This window comes from Camellia sinensis, chromosome 5 (assembly GCF_055761805.1).
Source record: "Camellia sinensis isolate YWXY chromosome 5, ASM5576180v1, whole genome shotgun sequence".
Lineage (NCBI taxonomy): Eukaryota > Viridiplantae > Streptophyta > Magnoliopsida > Ericales > Theaceae > Camellia > Camellia sinensis.
The window spans coordinates 130770702-130792881 of record NC_138965.1 but is presented as its reverse complement, the minus strand read 5'-3'; positions in this window follow the sequence as shown (position 1 = coordinate 130792881).

The following is a 22180-nucleotide window of genomic DNA, read 5'->3' as shown; positions in this document are numbered from 1 at the left end:
CTTGTGTCACGGTTCTTAATCTGAACCAAAGAGTCCAAATCTGGCAAATCGTTTTGAGAAACTGATTCTTGAAAAAGTAGTGCCAAACATGGACTGCTTTGCCAGATACAGAGTCGCCACCTAAATATTTTAAAATGGGGAAATTTAGGAAACCCTGACTCGGTGCCGAAGGCCACACGTCCGTCATCACCGGAGTTGTCTCGGCTCGGGAGCTTGGGTACGATCGGGGAAGGTCAGCTATGAGCACCCCCTTTCGCCCGGTCCGAAGACCGGCCTCTACTAACCATGATATCCGGTTTTGAAAACTTTATGTGTTCTTATTCCAATTATTAGCCTAGAATTACTATGTTATACGCGCAGCAAACAAGTATAGACTAGATTGCCTAATTTGGAAATAAACATTGCATATCCGTTCGATTTGAAAATGTTTTGGAATTTGCTACTCGCAAGTAGGCTAAAATGCGGATTTCAACGAGTCTTTCCAACTCAAACAATCCAACCTCCACCCATAGGCATTCAAACAGTTTAACACATAAGCATCTAGCCACATGGTAAACATACTGTCATGGTAGCATTCACACACATGTGACGTGCTAAAGCCTTAAAATACTTACATAGTACTCCATGCCAAAACAAAGAACTTGTTAGCAAACATGCATGATCCAAGTCCATGTTAAATGCCTAATTCATCGCATACAAAATGTTGCTAGAATAGGCTCGGCTATCCTAAACATGGCATGTGAAAATGCACAATTATCACATATTCAATTTTTTGAATTGAAGTATAAATGCAGTTAGCATGATGTACCGAGCTCAATGCATGTAATACAAATGCATGAATGCACGCATGCATAGCATAAGGTATGCTAATTTAAACGTGTCCTAATACTAACCATTAAAGCGGGTAAGTAAAAGGAAAGAAAGAAGTGGGGGTTGGAAGACATTCACACACTCACCCACACTTATTACAGATTTGCCCTCACTCGGAGAGACCGAATAAATATTACAAATTAATTAACTACGCAAGCTAATTAAATATTACAAATTAATTTAATTTAATTAACAAATTAAATAAATTAAGAGAAAGCAGTAAAACGCCTCGGGAAACGCGTCGCCATGCGTAAGCTGCCTCTGTTTTCTTTCTTCTGCTCCTCTGGAGGATATCAAAACCTCAGGACTGCTCCATTGGACAGAGGGGATCACCACCGGCTAGATGGAATTGCCACCGGCAGTATGGTATGGCCATCGGCACAAAATTGAAGCTGTCGGCAAAGAAATTGTTGCCGGCCGGCACCTTACACTGCCGGTCGGCAGAGTATTCTTGCAGAACCTGCAACTGACAGCAACAGAGGGCAAGGCAAAGCATGGAAGCACAATTCAAAGAATGTATGCAATAATCATGTCCCTTATCATGTTTGCGACTCAAAGGGACATGTGCCTCGGTTCTCGGACCATCAATCACGCATTTCCATGCATGATGGCCCAAAGAACCAAGTATGCAACTTTGATTTCAAATGTATGCAAACCAATCAAACAAAATTCTCAATCCCTATCACCCAAGTCAAGGGACAAGGAATCCATGCAAGATGTAATGCAACCTAGGCATACAAGCTAAGGATGCAACATGGCATGGTGACAAGCTTATGCAAGCATACAAGCATACATATGGCAATGCAAATGGATGCAAAGATGGACTTAAACATGAATTAGGCAACTTAAATAAGGCCTAAAACAAGGGCCAAAGTACCATGAAATGAGGGCTAGATGGCATGCACACACACATGCACACAAGGACCAACACTTAGGCACAAATCAAGCAACATTCAAGCACACTTGAAAGGGACAAACATGAACAATTAGCATGCATTATAAGCTCTAAAGTCATGTTATAAAATGATGCCAAACCATATTAAACAAGACAAGCAAGTGCATGCAAGCATGGTCCAAGTACTTGAAGCAAAGTCAAGAAGCTTTGAAGCATGTTTATCACAACAAACATGGCATGCATTAAGCAACCTAAAACAGGTTTTTAGCACATAACATAAGGCCCAAAAGACCACTTAGATGGCATCTAGATGGCTCAAAAACAAAAGCATGCAAAGGCACCAAAACATGGAGCATTACTACACAAGCTTCCAAAGCATTAAAGAGGCATGCAAGGCAATCAAACAAGCATGGAAATGGGACTGAAATGGCATGTAGAATGATCCCAAATCACCAAAACAATGCAAAGATGGCATGCTACACATGCACATGTTCAAGGCCAACAAGCCCAAATACAAGGGAGCTATATCAAGCATGCCAAAATCGACCCAAATACTTATGGACAGATGTAAAACATGGCAAAATAAGCACATAATCTTCACAAGACTAAGCCTAAAACATGCTCCAACAAAGGCTAACAACCTAAGACATGTTAAGGTACAAATAAGGCATTACATGGCAACTATGCTAAACATGCATGGAGTACCAAAACCAACTTGAAATCATGTTATATTATGGATATATAAGCATGAAAAACAACCTAAATATGTTCAACACACACTCAAGCATAGGCTTCCTTAAGAGGCCAAAACATGCCCTTTTCAAGGACAACAAGGAGAGGGGGTGGCCCTCTCCTTCTTGGGACTTCAAAGCATCATCTTCACCACTGAAATCCCTCAAGATTTCAGTGGTGACGAGACCTCAACACCAAAATCCCGGAGCTAGCACAAAATGGATCAAAATGAGGCCTTTCAAGGCCTAAGAGGGGTCAACAACCCTCAAACAACAAAACACTCTTAATAAACAATAAAGAGGGCTTAAAAACAGAACTTTTTATGTTATACAATAAGCACAAAAACAGCTCTAAGATAGGTATAAAATCAAAGCAAAAATGGGGAAAAAAAGGACTAGAATCTCACCCTTGAAGACCCCTTCACAAATGGTGCTCCAATGGCCTCCTTGAGCTTGAACCCAACACCAAAATTTCAAAACCAGTCCTTTAGAACCTCAAGAGCCAAAGGAAGGTGAAACACTAGGTGTTTGTGTACAATAGTAAGACACAAAGCACCTAGTGAACAAATGAGAGGGAAAGAGAGATAGAAAATGTATCTCACCCAAACCCTAGAACAAGAGCTCAACAATGGCTGTTCTTGCTCTCAAAATATCTAACTCTCTAACCTTGTCTCCCCTCTTTTTCCTTAGAGAGAGCTCCTCTCTATATTGTCTTGTAAAGCTTACAAGACAAGCTTTACAAGAGGGAGATCCCTCCATACACGTGTATGGAGGGGAGAAAAAGTAAGACAGCTGTCCTAAAATATCTGCAAAAGCAGATGAACAGCAATCGGCCGGCCAAAAATGCCATCTTGGCCAAAAAGAGTGCCGACCAGCACAAAATAGTGCTGACCGGCAACAAAAAGTGCCGGCCGGCAAACTATATTGCCAGTGGAGACAAAAACCAGCCGGTGGCCTCTAGCCAATGCCGGTGGTGGGTGGCGATGGTCTACAAGCCCTACCCTGCCTCTCAAAGGCAAGATGCAAGTGTTTGGTGCAAAACCAGACACTTAACGGTCGAGTTCGGGGATCCTGAGGCAAGGCGCGCGGGCCAAGACCTCCGGGAACTCCAAACGAACACAAACATGGATAATCACCGAGTGTTCAAACGGTGACGTCCAAGCCTTGAGGACGGTCAAAAATGGGGTGTCTACACACTACACCTATCAAGACCAAGCATGAGATGGCTTCGCCAACAAAAATTAGAGTTATATCATGGCAAAATAACTCCAAAAACACACTGAAATGATAGCTCGCAAGCTTAGGCATGAAGGCATACGCAATGACTCATGTTTAAGGCATAAAGGGCAAACCCTCCAACGCATTGAAAGAGTGACAAATGCAAGTGTATGACCATGAAACATGCACTGAAATCTCATAACAAATGATGCCAAATCATTCAAATAGGCCAAGTAATGCATGCTAGTGGACTTGATACACAAAGCTAACAAGCTAAAATGCATTATAGCAATACAAAGCATGGCGTGCATGACCAAAACAACACAAATCAAAGCTAGAGCATCTAAAACACGGACAAAAGCTTCTTAGAGTTAAGCAAAAATCATGCTAGAATGATGATCAAAAGCATGATGCACATTAGGCTAGTTCATGGAATTGCACTACAAGTACATAGAGCATGCATGGGGCTATCAAACCAAACCTTAATAGAGGTATATCATACTGAAATAACCCTAAATACATGGTAAGATATGGCCAACATAAGCTTAACAAACATGCTCACACATGAGGCATTCAAAGCAAGTATGCAAGACATAAGGAGAGGTGATGACCCTCTCCTATTTGGGACCTTAAAACACAATTTTCACCACTGAAATTCCTCTGAGTTTCAGTGGTGAGAAGGCCAAAACAAGGTGATCCCAATAGCTTAAAAAGATGGCATAAGAACAAGGCCAAACAAGGCCTAAGAGGGGGTAGACTACCCCCAATACAAAAGTGATCTGAAACAAACATCACAAGCATGCAAAATCAGAATTTTTTGCAGTAGGAAGTTAAGCCTAAATAAGCATGCAAACAGGTCCAAAAGCTTAAGAAAAAACCAAGGTTTAAGGGGTTAAAGGCTCACCCTTGTAGAACCACCTTGAAGCTGCAACTCCAGTAACTTTTTTGAGCTCAAACCAAACCAAAAACACCAAAACAAGCTTCTAAGAGCCTCAGCAACAAAATGATGGTGTTTGAGTGTGTGTTTGTGTGTAATAGTATGGAAAAATTACACTTTTAGGCACAAAACAAGAGCAAACAAGGAAATATAGAGACAAGTGTGTATCTATCACTCCAGCCACAAAATTCTGAACCTGGAGGAGGAGGGGGGAGGTTCTCTCTTCTAGAGAACAAAAGTGTAAGCTTGTTGGACAACCTTAGGGTCTAAGGCCATCCCTCCATACACGTGTATGGAGGATGGTTTTAGTGCCTTCTAGCTGTGATAGCTGGATAAAAAATATGTCCAGGAATGAGTTGGAAAGCTGCCGACCAAGTGGTCGGCCAACTACTTCCACTGGTCGGCCGACTAGTGGAAGTGGTCGGCTAGGGAAAAAAGTGGTCGGCCACAGGGGAGAGGTGGTCTACAACATGAAACCGAGGTAGTGGTGTGGTGCCCGACCAGAAAAGGTGGCCCAAAGACCAAGAAAACCAGTTTCCCGACTAGAAAACTGGCTGGTAGGAAGGAAAGTGGTCTCCAAGGGGAAGAACTGGTCTCCCACCCTTGTACCACCTTCTAAACGAGGAAAACAAGATTTGCACCAAAAGCAAACCAAAAAAGATGCAAGACGAAAGTCCGGGAGGCAAGGCGCGCAGCCGGGAGCCTCGAAAACTAGTCTATGAGCACCAAAAGTGGTCTACGACCACAAAAGTGGTCTCCCAGACCACAGTGTCCCTCTAGGCAAAGGCAACAAGGTATGGTTCAAAAACCACGCCAAACGAAGAACGTTAAATGGTCCCGAGACAAGGCGCGCGGCCGAAGGCTCCGAAAATCGAAAACTAGTCTCCAAGCTGGAAAAGTGGTCTACGACCACAAAAGGATGGTCCACAGACCACCCCCCCACCCTCCAGGGAAGGGAAACAAGGCTTGGTCAACAAACCTAGTTGAAACACAAAGAGTTCAGAGGACTGGAGGCAAGGCACTCAGCCGAAAACTCTGAAACCTCGAAACGAGCACAACATGCGCAATCACTGAGCGCTCAATCGATGAGGTCTGAGTCTTAAGGTCGGTCAAAAATGGGGTGTCTACAGTTGCCCCTCTTTGACAGAACTCGGAAGTCAAGAAGTGACGGGAGTGAATGTCAAAGCCTAGAGACGACCCATTTTTGACGAGTCCCAAGACTTAGACAAACAGGCAAAATAACAAAGAGATGCGTCTACAAGCAGGGGCAGGATGCAAAAGACATGCTGCAGACACCCCATTTTTGACCGTCCTTAAGACTTGGACGTCATCGTTTGAACACTCGATGATTACCCTTGTTTGTGTTCGTTTGGAGTTCTCGGAGGTCTCGGCTACGCGCCTTGCCTCAGGATCCCCGAACTCGACTGTTTAGTGTCTGGTTTTGCACCAAACACTTGTGCTTTGCCTTGGAGGGGCAGGGAATGCCTTGTGAGGCATCCCCACACATCACCGGCCATGGCCAGAGGCCACCGGCTGGTGTTTTGTTGCCATCGGCAATGTATATTGCCGGTCGGCACTCTTTGTTGCCGGTCGGCAGTCCATTTTGCCAAAATGGCAATTTTAAGCAGCCGACTACTGTTCATCTGCTTTTGCAGATATTTTAATACAGCCGTATGACATTTTGTTCCCCTCCATACACGTGTATGGAGGGATGGCCTTCTTGTTAGCTTACCTTGTAAGCTTTACAAGATTGGCTCCTCTATAAGAGGAACCCTCCCCTCTTGGCTTTGGGGTTGGACAAAAGGTTAGAAAATATATAGAGGAGAGCTCTGGATTAGGGTTAGGGTTTGTGTCACACCTATCTCTATTTCTCTCTCTCTTTTTACCTTTGTGTGTGTATAAGTGTATTTGTGTCTTACTATTGCACACAAACACATAGTGTTACACCTTCCCTTGGCTACTGAGGTTCTAAGAGGTTGTTCTTTAGGTTCTTGGGTGGTTTTGAGCTTGGAGGAGCAGCTGGTCCACCATTGTTGAAGAGGCCTTCAAGGGTAACAATCTTACCCCTTTTTACCCTTTTCCTGCATTGTATTTTTGCCTATCTTAGAACTATTTTTTAGCTTAGTATATAACATAAAAAAGTTCTTTTGTTTGGCCCTCTAAACAGTTTGTTTAGAGTGTTTTGTGGTTTGGAGGTGTTTGACCCCTCTTAGGCCTTGAGAGGCCCCATTTTGTGCTATTTTGAGTGAGCTCCGGGACCTTGGTGTTTGGGCCTCCTCACCACTGAAATCTTGAGGGATTTCAAAGGTGAGGATGGTGCCTTGAGGTCCTAGGGAGGAGAGGGTCACCCCCTCTCCTTGTTGTCCTTGAAATAGACTATTTTTGGCCTCTTGAGGGAGCACCTAGCTAAGCTTCATGTTGACCATGCCTTAGCTGATTTTTGTGCTTATTATGTCATAATATGCCTTTGTTTTTTGTTGGTTTTGGTACACCATGCATGCTTAGCATACCTACCTTGTAATGCCATGTTTAGGCCTTAACATGCCTTAGGTTGTAAACCATTATTCTAGCATGTTTTAGGCTTAGCTTTGTGAAGCTTTTGTGCTTATTTTGCCATGTTTAAGGTCTGTCCATAGTTGTTTGGGTCGACTTTGGCATGCTTAGTATAGCCCCTTTGCATTTTTTGGTTTGTTGGCCTTAAGTGTGCGAATGTATAGCATGCACCCTTGCCTTAATTTAGTGGGTTGGGACCATTTGCCATGTTATTTTAGTCCCTTCAACATGCTTGTATGCTTGCCTTGGATGCCTCTTTGAAGCTTTGAAAGCTTGTCTTGCATGCGCCATGTTTTTGGCCATTGTGCATACCCTTTGAATTTGAGCCACTTAGATGTCATCTAGGTGTCCCTTGGGTGTTGTCTAGGCCTGCCTTAGACTTTTTTTAAGTCCTCTTAGCCTTGTGAGGCTTGGTTGACTTAGTCTTGGTTTATGCCTCTTGGCTTGTCTTGGGTTTTGGGCTTTGTTTGCATGCCTTGTTTATCTTGTTTAATTGGCTTAGCACCTTTTGTAACATGATTTTCAATGCTCACCTTGCATGCCATTAGTCCATGTTATGCCTCTTTCAAGTGTGCTTAAAAGATGCCCCTTTGATGCTTAACTGTTTAGGCCTTAATATGTGCATGTGTGTGCGTGTGTTTGGTCCCATATTCTTGAGCTTTGGCCACTGTTTTGGGCCTAATTAGAGCTGCCTAAATCATGCTGAAGTCCATCATTTGCTTGCTTGCATGCTTACCTTGCATGTTTGTTTGCATGCTTGCATGTACATCTTGCATTCCCATGTTGCATCCTTAGCTTGCATGCCTAGGTTGCATTGCATTTAGCATGCATGTCTTGTTCCTTGATCTAGTGATAGGAATTGGGCTTTGGTTTGTTGGTTTGCATTGCATTTGACATCAAAATGTGCACACTTGGTCCCTTGGACCATCACGCATTGAAATGCGCGATTGATGGTCCGAGAACCAAGGAGCATATCCCTTTGACTCACTAACATGATAAGGGACATGATTGGTGCATGCATTGCTTGAATTGCATTGCCATGCTCTGCCTTGCCCTCTGTTGCTGTCAATTGCAGATTCTGCAGGAACTTTCTGTCGACCGGCAGTGTCCAGTGCCGACCGACAATCCTTCCTGGGCCGATAGCTTTACCAACAGCCGGTGATCACACACCACTGCCGGTGGCCATTCTACTCAGCCGGTGGTGTCTCCCAATGTCCAGGGAAGCAATTCTGAGACTTTGGCAGTCTTCAAAGAGGCAGAGCAGGGAAAACAGAGGCAGCCTAGGCGTGGCAGTGCACTTCCGAGCAAGACCGAGCACGCATTGCATTAGGCTCTCTTCCCGAGGCGGTTTATCTGTTTTCTCTAGATTAGTTAATTTGCTTAGCTAATTAGATGGCCTGTAATATTTAATTAGCTTGTAGGTTAATTATCTGTAATATTTATTTGGTCCCTCCGAGCGAGGGCGAATCTGTAATAAGTGTGGGTGCGTGTGTGTGCATGTCTTCCAATCCCCAATTCTTTCTTCCTTTTTACTTACCTGCTTTGATGGTTAGTAATAGGACATGTTTAATTTAGCATACCTTATGCTACGCATGCGTGCATCCATACATTTGTCTTGCATGCACCGGGCTCGGTACATCATGCTAACTGCATTTGTATTTCAATTCCAAATTGAATACGTGCATCAATTGATTGCATTTCATATCCCATGTTTAGGTTAGCCGAGCCTACTCTAATCGCATCCTGTATGTGTTGCATTAGACATTTAAACATGGACTTGGATCATGCATTGATTACTAACGAGTTTATTGTTTTGGCATGGAATACGATGTAAGTATTTTCATGCTTTAGCATATCGCATGCGTGTGAATGCTATCATAACAGCATGCTTACCATGCGGCTAGATGCTTATGTGATAAACTGTTTGAATGCCTGTGGGTGAAGGTTGGATTGTCTGAGTTGGAAAAGCTCGTTGAAATCCGTATTTTAGCCTACTTGCGAGTAGCAAATTCCAAAGTTTTTTTTTCAAGACAAACGGATATGCAATGCTTATTTCCAAATTAGGCAATCTAATCTATACTTGTTTGCTGTGCGCATAACATAGTAATTCTAGGCTGATAACTGGGATAAGAACACATAACGTTTTCAAAAAACGGATATCACGATTAGTAGAGGCCGATCTTCGGATCAGGCGAGAGGGGGTGCTCATAGCTGACCTTCCCCAATCGTACCCAAGCTCCCGAGCCAAGGCAACTTTGGTGATGACGGACACATGGCCTTTGGCACCGAGTCAGGGTTTCCTAAATTCCTCCATTTTAAAATATTTAGGTGGCGACTCTGTATCTGGAAAAGCAGTCCATGTTTGGCACTTCTTTTCAAAAAATCTGTTTCTCAAAACGATTTGCCGAATTTGGACTCTTTGGTTCAGATTAAGAACCGTGACACAAATCGAGTCCGAACTGTAGCGAGGGCCCCCCACGCGAGCGCGTCTACACATGCATAATGCCGAACATAACTTATGATCATGCAAAGAAAGCTGTAATGAAGCAATTATACACAATAAATGTAACAGTTTAAGCAAGCGAATGAATACGAACCAAACTACATCTCATGCAGAAAGGATGTAAGAAAATTATGCAATTCTCAAACTGCATCGGAACTTCTTTTGAATGAACCGTACATACGATATCGTCTGGTCGCGCCAGCTTTAAATGAACCGTACATACAATATCGTGCCTGCAAAACAAAAGAACTCAACAGGTACAATATAGTTAGAAACACATGCTCAACGCCGTAACATGGTACAATTCCAATGTGAGATAAACGCATGCATACGATGCCGATGGAAACATGCATAGCAATGCAAGTGAAAAGTGCATAACAATGCAAGTGAATGTGCGTGTAACAATGCGAGTAAAACATGCGCGACAACGCAAATAGAGTGCATAACAATGCAATGAGTAGTGTGCATAACAATGCAACAAGTAGTGTACATAACAATGCAACAAGTAGTATGCATGACAATGCGATTAAAGTGTGCGCGACAACGCAGGTGGAGAGTGATAACAATGCAACGATAAACGTGCATATCAATGCGAGCAAGTGGTGTGCATAACAATGCAATGAGACGTGCATAACAATACGAGAAAAGTGCAACTTCAATAGTATGTTCGAAACAAAACACCAAATAAGGAAATACAAACCTTAACGAGACTAATTTAACCGGAACCTCCGATTTACCTTTCGGAGGGGTCACAACGTACTCAAAAAGAATACACCATGCTTTCGATGAGTAACGATGAGCCACGCATCGAAGACTTGAATTAAAGTTCTCGCAGGGACAATTTCGCGCCGAAAAGTGTACTTTTGTTGTACTTTCTCGAGAGCCGAGGACTCTAATCATCACCAAAATACACAGGGAGAACAATAGGACCTTGGAGAGCAACCAGGAGGGCTTCTGACCACCTACATCAATGGGCGACCAGTTGTTGACCACTTAAGTGGTCGGCCAACCACAAAAATTGGCTAGCCGACCAGTTTATGAAAACAGGGACAGTTTTGTCTTTTCAAGGCCGGATCTTTAAGTGGACAACTCCAAATCACTTTTGCTCACACCTCTAAGGTCGAAATCAACTTCTCTTCCTCCCTAGACCATTTTCTCTCTCAGATCTGCACTTTATACGCGTTTTCCAACGCCCCACGTGAAGTTGTTTCGTGAAAACTTTCGATTCTCTTCATTTTGAACCGATTAGAATTTGTTTTCGGAGCTTCTTTCTCCATTTTCACCACTTGAGGTATGTTTGTCTTGACGTTTAGCACCTTTTCCCGGGAGTTGACTTTGTTGACTTTTTCTCTTCCCGAGAGTTGACTTTTGTTGACTTTTTTGCAATTTGGGCTCGTTTCGCTCATTTTTGCATCTTTTGCAGATTTCTTCAGATGGATGGCTATATTCCGCATGACGGGGGCTCTCCATGGGTAAAGGATGAGCCAGACATTATGTCGTTGCCGCCTAGAATACGGTCGTTCGAACCGGAAAGGCACCACCCGCAGAAGCACATCCTTCCTCCTACCACCTTTTATCATTTCACCGACTTTGTGCGGCGAGCACCCGTAGACTTGCTGCTATGGGAGCCCGAGTCTCACCTATCTCATCATGCGCGAGAGGTGCGTACTTCATTTTACATTCTCTGCGATGTATTTTGCATTTTCTTGCACATTTCATGCTTTTGTCATGTATTATATCTGCTCGTTCTGAACACATTCACATACACAGCACTTACTCACTCATTCTGAACACACAGTTCATACATAGCACAATACTGACTTAACACACAGCTCACAACACAACACTGTTAATTTGGCATACAGCTCATTTTGGCACACAACACATTTTGGGCACACAGCACATTCGGGCACACAGCTCATTTTGGGCACACAGCTCGTTTGGACACACAGCTCATTTCGGGCACACAGCTCGTTTGGGCACACAGCACACTACACTGCTCAATCTGAACACGCAGTTCAGAACACAGTATTTTGCTCAATCTGAACACACAGTTCATAATGCAGTTTTTGCTCAATCTGAACGCACAGTTCATAACGCAATTCTTGCTCAATCTGAACACACAGTCCACAATGCAGTATTTTGCTCAATCTGAGCACACAGTTCATAACGCAGTATTTTGCTCAATCTGAACACACAATTCATAATGCAGTATTTGCTCAATCTGAACACACAGTCCATAACGCAGTATTTTGCTCAATCTAAACACACAGTTCATAACGCAATTTTTGCTCAATCTGAACACACAGTTCATCATGCAGTTTTTGCTCAATCTGAACACATAATTCATAACACAGTTTTGCCCAATCTAAATACACAGTTCATAACGTAGTTTTTGCTCAATCTGAACATACAGTTCGTAACGCAATTTTTTGCTCAATCTGAACACACAGTTCATAACGTAGTTTTTGCTCAACCTAAACACACAGTTCATAACGCAGTTTTGCTCAACCTGGACACACAGTTCATAACGTAATTTTTGCTCAATCTGAACACACAATTCATAATGCAGTTTTTTGCTGAATCTGAACACACAGTTCATAACGTAGTTTTTGCTCAATCTGAACACACAATTCATAATGCAGTATTTTGCTCAATCAGAACACACAGTCCATAATGTAGTATTTTGCTCAATCTAAACACACAGTTCATAACGCAGTATTCGGTTTATTTTGCACATAGCTCATAACATAGGTCACTGTTTAATCTGAACACACAGTTCATAACACAACATTCTATTTATTTGCACACGGCTCATAACACTGTTCAATCTGAACACACAGTTCATAACACAACAATCTGTTTATTTGCATACGGCTCATAACACGGCTCAATCTGAACACACAGTTCATAGCACAGCATTCTGTTTACTTTGAGACTGATTACATCTGTTCATTCTACCCGCAGGTATATTCTCGTTTCACACGGGGTTACAGGTCGATCATTGCTAGAGAGTGGTATATGGAGCTCCCAGATACTGTTCAGCACATTGTAGATGAGGCTGGGTTTGGCCCATTTTGTATGGGGGTGTCACGACTTTCGGCGAGCAGGACCCTTCTGGATGCATTGGTAGAGAGATGGTGGGACACCACCAACTTCTTTCATTTCTCAGCCACCGGGGATATGAAGATGACCCCGTATGACTTTTCCATGTTGACGGGCCTCGACGTAGGAGGCTGGCCGATCCCATACGATGCGGATATGGGTGAGTATGAGGCCGCTTGGATTTATCTGCTCGAAGCTCGTCCGCCGATCGAAAAATCATCAGGCAAGGTCAGGTACACCTGGTTCACCGAGCAGTACAGGAGGACTATGCCTGAGACTGTTGAGGAGATAGAGCAGTACGCCCGAGGGTTTCTGATGTTCCTACTCGGGACGACACTGTTCTCCGACAGGGGAAACACAGTCGGACTATATCTGCTAAGTGCTCTAGTAGACCTATCACAAGTCAGTCGGTATGATTAGGGCGGCGCTGGCCTTGCCACCCTTTATTGCTACATGAGCGCGACCTCCCGCGGGCGCGGGACCATATTAGGTGGCTACTGGAGAGCCTGGGAGGTATTTTCTGCCCTCTTGATTTACGTTTCTGCCTTTCATTATCTGTGCATAGCATACGGCACACATTGCACACATTGCATTCTGTACTCTGCATTCTGCACTCAGCATTCTGCACTTTCTGTCTATTCTGTATTCGCATTCTGCACTCAGCATTTTGCATTTGTATTCTGCACTCGGCATTTTGCATTTTCTATACATTCTGTATTCTAACAGCCACTGTCTTGCCTTTCACAGCTGTGGGTTTACGCCTACTTCCCGACACTCGCTTCCGAGCCGGAGGTTGAGGCCCCGCTCGAGATACCGTACTCACACAGATTCGATGGTCGATGACGGTCCAGGCCCCGAGAGACATTATTATATCTCCGACAGTACTTTGACACTGTACGGGCGATGGAGGTAAACCAGAACTCTCAGTTCTTCATGCTTTCAGCTTTGATTCATCTGGCATATTCATGACAACTGATCAATTCATGCATTTGATATCCACAATTACTTGGCAGCCATGGATAGCCATGCCAGGGTATTTTCGATTCCGGTTCGCTGAGGCATGGGGCGCCTCCCGGTACAGGATTTTGTATGAGGGACCAGTCGGCAGAGCCTGGTTCCTCGGGGAGCGCTTCATGCGCCAGACGGTGGGCAATCCGGCCCAGGAGATACCTTCACTGCCTCCACTGGACATGCGGTCCACAAGAGTCTCACCCTTGGGGAGACTGACGACCTTACACTAGGTGCCGATGCAGTCCTTTTCTTGGAGGATGAGGAGTACGCGACATACGGCCACACATTCCTGATGCCCCCTCTGACAGGTGTTCGCACCCCTACGAGGAGAGCTACTGACATGCCATCATCGAGTTGAGCTTGAGCTACAGACATTCCCTCAACTAGCAGGGTCAGTAGTTCGGGAGGTAGGGCTAGAGGGATGCCCTCGACTCTTCAGTATGCTGGGTGGCCAGATCTTCCGACCGAGCTGACGGGCTGGCAGTATGGGACTTCTTACCGAATTCCATTAGAGCCTCCAATGCCCGATCATCAATACGTCAATGACCCTAACTCACCACCGGTAAGCTCCGCAGTTTTCATTTATCACTCAGATATTTAGACATTCATTTATTCACTGATGACTTAAACTTATATCTGCAGCCTCCCAGAGAGTATACTGAGGAGTTGTTCTGGGTGGTGGCCTCACTTGAGAGCATGGTCTTGCGGAGGGAGACGCTGCTGTACGCCGCCGGCATTCCAGTACTTTTCAATTGCCTTGTATCTATCATACTTCTGATGACATACTGAAACTGAATATTTCACTGCATCGATTCACAGCACGTGTAGAGCACATCTGGCACATCACATTCACATACTATATCCGCATTCACACACTCCATGCATCATACTTGTATCTGCATCTAATATACATACTCCGGATGATGTATTCAAACTGTGCTTTTCAGGTTCCACTGTCACGGCCTGGGCCATCCAGGCCTTCTCGAGCAGCTAGTAGAGGGGACTCGACTCGCAGCCGAGGAGGACGTAGTGCACCTGCCAGACAGGATGACGAGTCCAGCGAGGAGGAGGAGTCTGCGCATCCTCAATCAGAGACATCTGCAGGCAGGGATGATGACTCTGGTTCTGGTTCTGAGGACGGAGGTGACGCCGAGGAGGATTCCTAGGACGGCAAATCCGATTCAGATGGTGGTGCTAGCGGCGATGGTGCAGAGGCTGCTCAGCCGAAGAGGATGAAGAGGGCCTCGCGGTCTTGAGCTTTATAGAACCGATGCAGATGTTCCTGCTTTATTTTCCTTTTTACATGTAGTTGTAGCACATTGTACAGCATTAAGCAGTTTTATTTTCTTCAAAAATTGTACCCTGTTGTAAAATGTTGTAAAAAGAAGCAATGATGGAATGAAAATGACTTTTTGTTCAAAAAGTGGTGTATTTGTATTCGAAGTATCGCATCGCATCATTTTTCACAAAAATGAGATTTGAATGGAATTTGAACATCGTGTATTTGCCAAGTCATATAGTGAACCAACACAACAAACTAAACAACTCAACTCACTAAGAAACAACAAAACCTTAGCAAGTTTACAACTCGATAAGCAAAGAGCAACAACTCGATAAACATATCACAAAAACCCGATAATCAAAGAGCGACAACTCGATAATCAAAGAGCAACAACTCGATAAGCAAAACTTAACAACTCGATAAGCAAATGCATTTTGGACAAACGAAGCGACGGAATGCATCCGAAAAAGAGGTAAACTCGGACCTTCAGCGCTCTCACCATACAGGAAAACTAAAGACTCTCTTCTGGAGACAAGAAAGAGCTAGAGACCACATTTTTGCACATGGCCGACCATTTTTAGAGCTTGCCGACAAGTTTTCTGTCCTGTAGACCAAAAAAGTAGCTAGCAGACCAGTTTTTCTAGGAACCTGCTGATTGTTGACACTTGTCCTCCAAACAGTGCCTTATCCTTCATAAAGGTTCCAGCTTCGTGGTTCCCTCATTCTAACTCAATTTTGTATCAAAATGGAGGCGTTTCTTGTCGAAAATCTCACAAATTGGATTGCTACCTTGGATGGCTCGAAAAAGTTGAACTTCCGGGGCTTCGGCATATATGCACTATTCACGTTGGGCTGCACCCCGCTGCATTTTCCGTTCCTTCATGCCGCGGCAAGGTTTTGGAATCCGATTACACACATCTTTAGCTTTGGTGCGCAAGAGATGTGTCCCACTTTCGAAGACTTCCAAGCTTTGATGGAGTTCGAATGCAAGGAAGAGATTTTGCCACAATACTGCTTTGGCCACATCCAAGCCTTAGGACGGATGTGCGGGCTCACTATGCATGACGCTCGGTCTTTGATCCGCGATGGAGAGTTAGACATCCCCAGCTTGGTTCACCGGTTTTCTGATGCCGGAGACTGCGGCGATCATCACTGGCAGGGTTTTCGGCGACACGCGTTTTGCTTGTGCATGCTGTCCCATTTCTTGCTTGCCTCAGGCTCCGAAGGGTCTAGTGTCCGGTTTATCGATGTTGCCCAAGGCTTAAAAGAGGGCAAGAGCTGCATTGCCATGACACTGGCTGAGACATTGATGGGTTTGGATGCTTTTCATCGCCGAGAGAGGACTAGGTTCGCAGGGAGTCCACTACTGTTGCAGGTAATGTTTCCCACCAAATCTCACATATATTTCTCACATCACTCAGCCCTCAGGCTCGATTCTTCTCTCAAAACCCTTTTCTCACTTTTCTCTCAATGTACATCTCTGTATTCTTTAATCTCTCATTTTTCATCCTTCCCCAAATATGGTTGATGGATAAATTGAAGGTTGTGGACTCATGCCCAGCATATTCAGCTCGCGGCTATTTCTTCCGACGACATCTAGTCGATGCCCTTGATGAGAGATGGTGGTGCGAATGGATGTGCAACCTGTCCGCTACCAGTATTGCTTGGCGCTGTCCTTGGCTCAATCTGTCGGCGATGGGTTACAGCATGTCTCGCCAGCCCGGGATTCAGTTGATCGGCCTGACTCACTGTGTTTTTTACTTCCCATTTCGATTCTGGTGCCAGTTCAGACATGATCAGACTTTCCCGACAGAGGGGATAGAGTACCCTGCTACATTTCCAGTCTGAGGCACACAGCTAGCTCGGTATGCCACAGTATGGAGGATGAGAGAGCTTCTGGCCCCCACTCCCACTTTCAGTTGCACCCTTTCTGATGAATGTATAGCTTGGCTTTATGAGGAGGCGCAGGTTGGGCCCACTTTGGTATCAGAGGCTTCCACAAGCTCTGGGAGGGGACGCAGGAACACCTGACTATGCCCCGAATTTATTTGCTTTAATCCGTACTTTCAAGTTTTCTTTATGAATGTAATAAAAAGCAAGTTCAAGTTGTATTCAATAGGAGAACTCTGTACTGAAATCAATATAGTTGAAGGTTGTGGGTACTGAAAATTTTTCGTTTGGTCCAAAAATGGTCTAAGTTGTAAAAAGATTAATTTGAGCAAAATCAACTTTTACTAAAACTTTTCAAAATCATTTTAGATATGGATCACAACTGGACACACCCGAGATCTATCACTGAGATGTACAACCCCGGATCCCATCAACTGGAAAGTTGCCCCTAGTCTGAATAGCACTGCACTGGAGATCACAACCGAGCTCTTGAATGCAGAATAGATAAAGATGACCAACAAGGTCACACAGACAAAGTTGATCGGGAAAGTGTTTATGGCTGAACTTCAGAATGAAGTTGCCTACGTAACCCAAAGATGGGAATCACGACTTACGTAGTTCGGCTCAGGTTCAATCGTGTATTAACACTCTCCTTTTGCGCTCTAACTTTTACCAAGGCCGCTCTTTCTGGGTTTTCAACCTTGCGAGCTCAGTTTTTATTATTTCAAATTTTATGTGCTCTAACTTTTGCCTAGGTCACCCTTTCGGGTTTTTGGCCTAGCGAGCCACTCAGGGATAATATTTCTTCAACTTGTCCATGTTGATCGGCTGGGAGAACTCTAGGCCATCTAGGTCCATCAGAACGACAGCTCCTCCCAACCAGATAGACTTGATGATGTAAGGGCCAGTTCAATTGGGTCTGAACTTGCCCCTAGGGTTGTGGATAGGAGCTCGGTTGTCTTTGAGCACTAGATCCCCTTCCTTCAAATTCCTGGACTTAACCTTCTTGTTGAAAGCTCAGGTAATTCTTCATGGATAACCCTGAACATGATACAGTGCTTTCTGACGTCTTTCATCAAAGAGCATGAGTTCTTCGAACCTGCTTTGCTGCCAATCTGCCACAGCTATCTGACACTCAACCAATACCCGTAATGATGAAACCTCAACTTCGATAGGCAGAACAGCCTCCATCCCATAGACCAAGGAATACGGAGTCGCCCCAGTAGAAGTGCGAATTGAAGTTCGGTAGCCCCACAGAGCAAATGGCAGCTTATCTGGCCAGTCCCGGTAAGTTTCCACCATCTTCAGCAGAATATGATTAATGTTCTTGTTGGCGGCTTCAACTGCTCCGTTGGTCTACGGCCGATATGTAGATGACTTGTGAAAAGCCACATTGTACTTCTCCAACAAGTCGATCACCTCCTTCTTGAAGTGGGAACCATTATCCGAAATAATCTCGTTCGGGACCCCATAGCGACAGATGATGTTGTTCCTGATAAACTTAGTAAAATTTGATGCCTTCAACACCGTGTAAGATTGGGCCTCAACCCACTTCGTGAAGTAGTCTATCGCTACTAGAATGTACTCATGCCCATTGGACCTCTTCAGAGTGACAGCCCCAATTACATCAATCCCCAAAACTGAAAATGACCATGGCAAAGTCATGTTGTACAGCTTCGATAGCGGAATGTTCTTGTGGTTTGCATGGATCTAACATTTGTGGCTTCGCCAAACAAAGCCAATACAATCCTTCTCCATGGTGGACCAGTAATAACCTTGTCTACGGATCTTCCGAACTAGCATCACCATGTTCATGTGCAATCCGCACTCTCCCCCATGGATGGCCTCCATCAAGCGCTTGGATTCTTCAGCATCAACACATAGTTTATGCATCCCGAGATGACCTCTCTTGTACAGTTTACCCCCGCAGACGATGAACTGAGTAGCCATTCTTCGAATTGCCCTCTTATCTTTGGCGTTTGCCCCTGGTGGATACGCTTCCTTTTTCAAGAAGTTCCAGACATCATAATACTAGGGATTCTCATCTTGTACCCCATTTATGGCAGCAATCAGCTCGTAGGCTGGCACGAATTTCTGTTCAGCAATGATCGGATGCATCCGGACTTCGAAAGGGATGTCTATCATAGAAGATAGAGTTGCTAATGAATCAGAGAACTTGTTGTTCTCTCTTAACCGATTAGCGAAGTTCAGTTTCTCAAACCGAGGAATCAGCACGTCCAAGGTCTGGTGGTAGATTCTCATCTTTTCTTCTTTAACTTTTCGATCTCCTTTAGATTGAGATACAACAAGGTTCGAGTCCCCGATGACATCCAACCGTTTTTCCCCTAGTTCTAGGGCGACTTCTAATCCAACAATACATGACTCATATTCTGCCTCATTATTCGACATTCTGAACCGGAGTTTAAATGCTAGAGGTATGCGGGAATTGTCGGGTGCTATCAGCAACACCCCTATCCCATACCCGTATTGGTTTGACGCTTCGTCAAAGTACATCATCCAAGTCTCTTCTTCGACATGCAGAATGGCCTCGTTTGGGAATAAATACTCGACTACTTCATCCCCTTCAACTGGGTGATCAGCTAGGAACTCCGCTACCGCTCTCCCTTTCACTGACTTACGCATCACGTACTTCAGATCAAATTCGGAAAGCAGAAGCAACCAACGGGCTAGCCTACCCGTAAGTGTTGGTTTCCTCAAACTCCTGTGTGGGCATGTAGCCCATTGCAGTTTCAGTCACTGAAAGATACAGAATCAACGGTTTCCCCGGCTCAGGCGGTGACAACACAAGTGGGTTCTGTAAATATTACTTGATCTTTTCGAAAGCAGCTTGGCATCGGCCGTCCCATTGGAACTTGATTCCTTTCTTCAAGAGACCAAAGAGTGGTTCACAAGTCAAGGTTAATTTTGCAATAAATCGTCTTATGAATTGTACTTTACCCAGAAAGCCACGCACCTCCTTTTCAATCCTTGGTGGTGGCATTTCTAAGATGGCCTTGATTTTGGAAGGGTCAACCTCGATGCCCCTTTGTGTGATCAAGAACCCCAGCATTTTCCATATTATAACACCAAATGTACATTTCCGAGGATTCAGCCGCAACCGATACTCTCTGATCCGTTGGAAGAATTTCTGCAAGGCAGTGTAGTGGCCCTCTCTTTCCTTGGATTTGACAATCATGTCGTCCACGTACACCTCAACCTATCATGTCGTGCAATATTGTGGTCGTAGCTCGTTGATGTATAGCCCCAGCATTCTTCAGCCCAAACGGCATCACCCTATAATAATAGGTTCCCCACGGGGTGGTGAAAACAGTCTTCTCCCGATCTTCAGGTCCCATCAAAATCTGATTTTAGCCAGAAAAACCATCCATGAAAGAGAGCAACGCATGCCTAGCAGTAAAGTCCACTAATTCATCGATATGCGGCAGAGGAAAGTCGTCATTCAGACTAGCTTTGTTCAAATGCCTAAAGTCCACACATACCCGAATTCTATCATCCTTCTTCGGCACTATAACTATATTAGCCAACCAAGTTTGGTATTCGGATACCAGCAGGAACCCTGCATCAATTTGCTTGGTGACCTCTTCTTTTATCTTCAGAGCCTAATCTGGGCGGATCCTTCGGAGCTTCTGCTTAACAGGTCGGGCCTCTAGGTCAAGAGAGATCCAGTGCTGTACAATCTCAGGATCGATTCCAGGCATGTCTTCGTAGGACCACGCGAAAACAACTTTGAAATCTTTTAACAAAGCGACTAAGCGCTCGCGCTCCTCCGAACACAACGTGGACCCGATCTAGACCAACCGCGGGTCCTTCTCAATACCAACATTAATTGTGGTGATTTCATCAACCAATGGTTTTACAAACCTCTCCTGCTCTTGATCAAGAAAATATTACAAAACTGGAGGAATTTATTCCTCGTCGTTTTCATCAAAATTTTGAAAATCCTTATTAACGCAATAAATTAAGGGTACAGAAAAGTAATCGGAAGCCACAGCCATTCCATTCTCATTAATCACTTCCAAATCGCCTGATTCCTCTGTTACAATAGACTCAAAGGAAAAAGAAAAAGACGAGCTAGATAGGACTGTGGCATCCGGGTTATCACCCCCAAGAATACCGGACTCAGACTCAGACGAGCCGGAACCTGATTTTGACCCCACAGACTCAGTGGAATCAGATTCCGACTCACTACCTGACCCGGTGTTGCTTGATAAAAATCCTTCCTCGTATTGCCAAACGAAGGAGGGTGCGATGGATGCATCCAGAATGTTTGAAGATGGGCTCACAGCCGTTTTATTCCCGATCATAGAAACTGAGAAGTTATCCCCCAAGCACTCATGTACGATCGGAGGATCTGAAAGTAGACAAGCCAGTGCTACCCCCATCTCAAACTCTGCGCTCTCGGAATCCTACTCCCTGCACTGTTCAACCTCAGCTGGTGGGTCTGCCTGCTCCTCGGCAACATCATCCCCAGACAGTTGCAAGTCAAAGAATATCTCAAACCCCGACAACCGCCGCCTCTCTGTATTTAGCCATGGCTCCGGGAAGCCGCAGAACGGGAAGTCTTCCCCCTCCCGAACAAAGCGTCCGTTTAGGGTCCCCTGGATAGGTCAGTACATTAGCTCATAATGCTTCCCGACCTGTTTTGCTCTGGCTCTTCTGGCCATCTCTTTGCCTTTCCTCACCCAGTCCTCTTTGGTAGGCAGATAACCTAAGCCAAAGGTATGCAGGTTGTGCGGCACTTCAGCCGATGCTGCAACGCCTTTCCGGCCACTTCTCCCTAATCCCACCCGGGGATGTGTTGGAGCTTGTTCATGAGGTACACAGACTGTGCACTGACATATAACCCCTCATCAATAGCCAGTATGTTCTGTACAACCCGGGCCTCGGCTACGGTAAATCCTAACAAAAACACATCCTCCGTGCCATGTTTGATCTCTAGAACTGGCGTAGAAACCTCTAGCGGGGGATGGATTGAAGAATTCCCAAAAATTATAGCCACCCCTTTCCCGTGGGGGTATTTAAACATCTGGTGCAAGGTGGAAGAGACTGTCTTCACCTAGTGCAGCCACGGCCGCCCCAAGAGTAGGTTGAAGGTTGCGGGAACGTCCATGACATGAAAGTCAATATCGTGTTGTCCTGGGCCAACCTGAGTCCGAATCTGCAC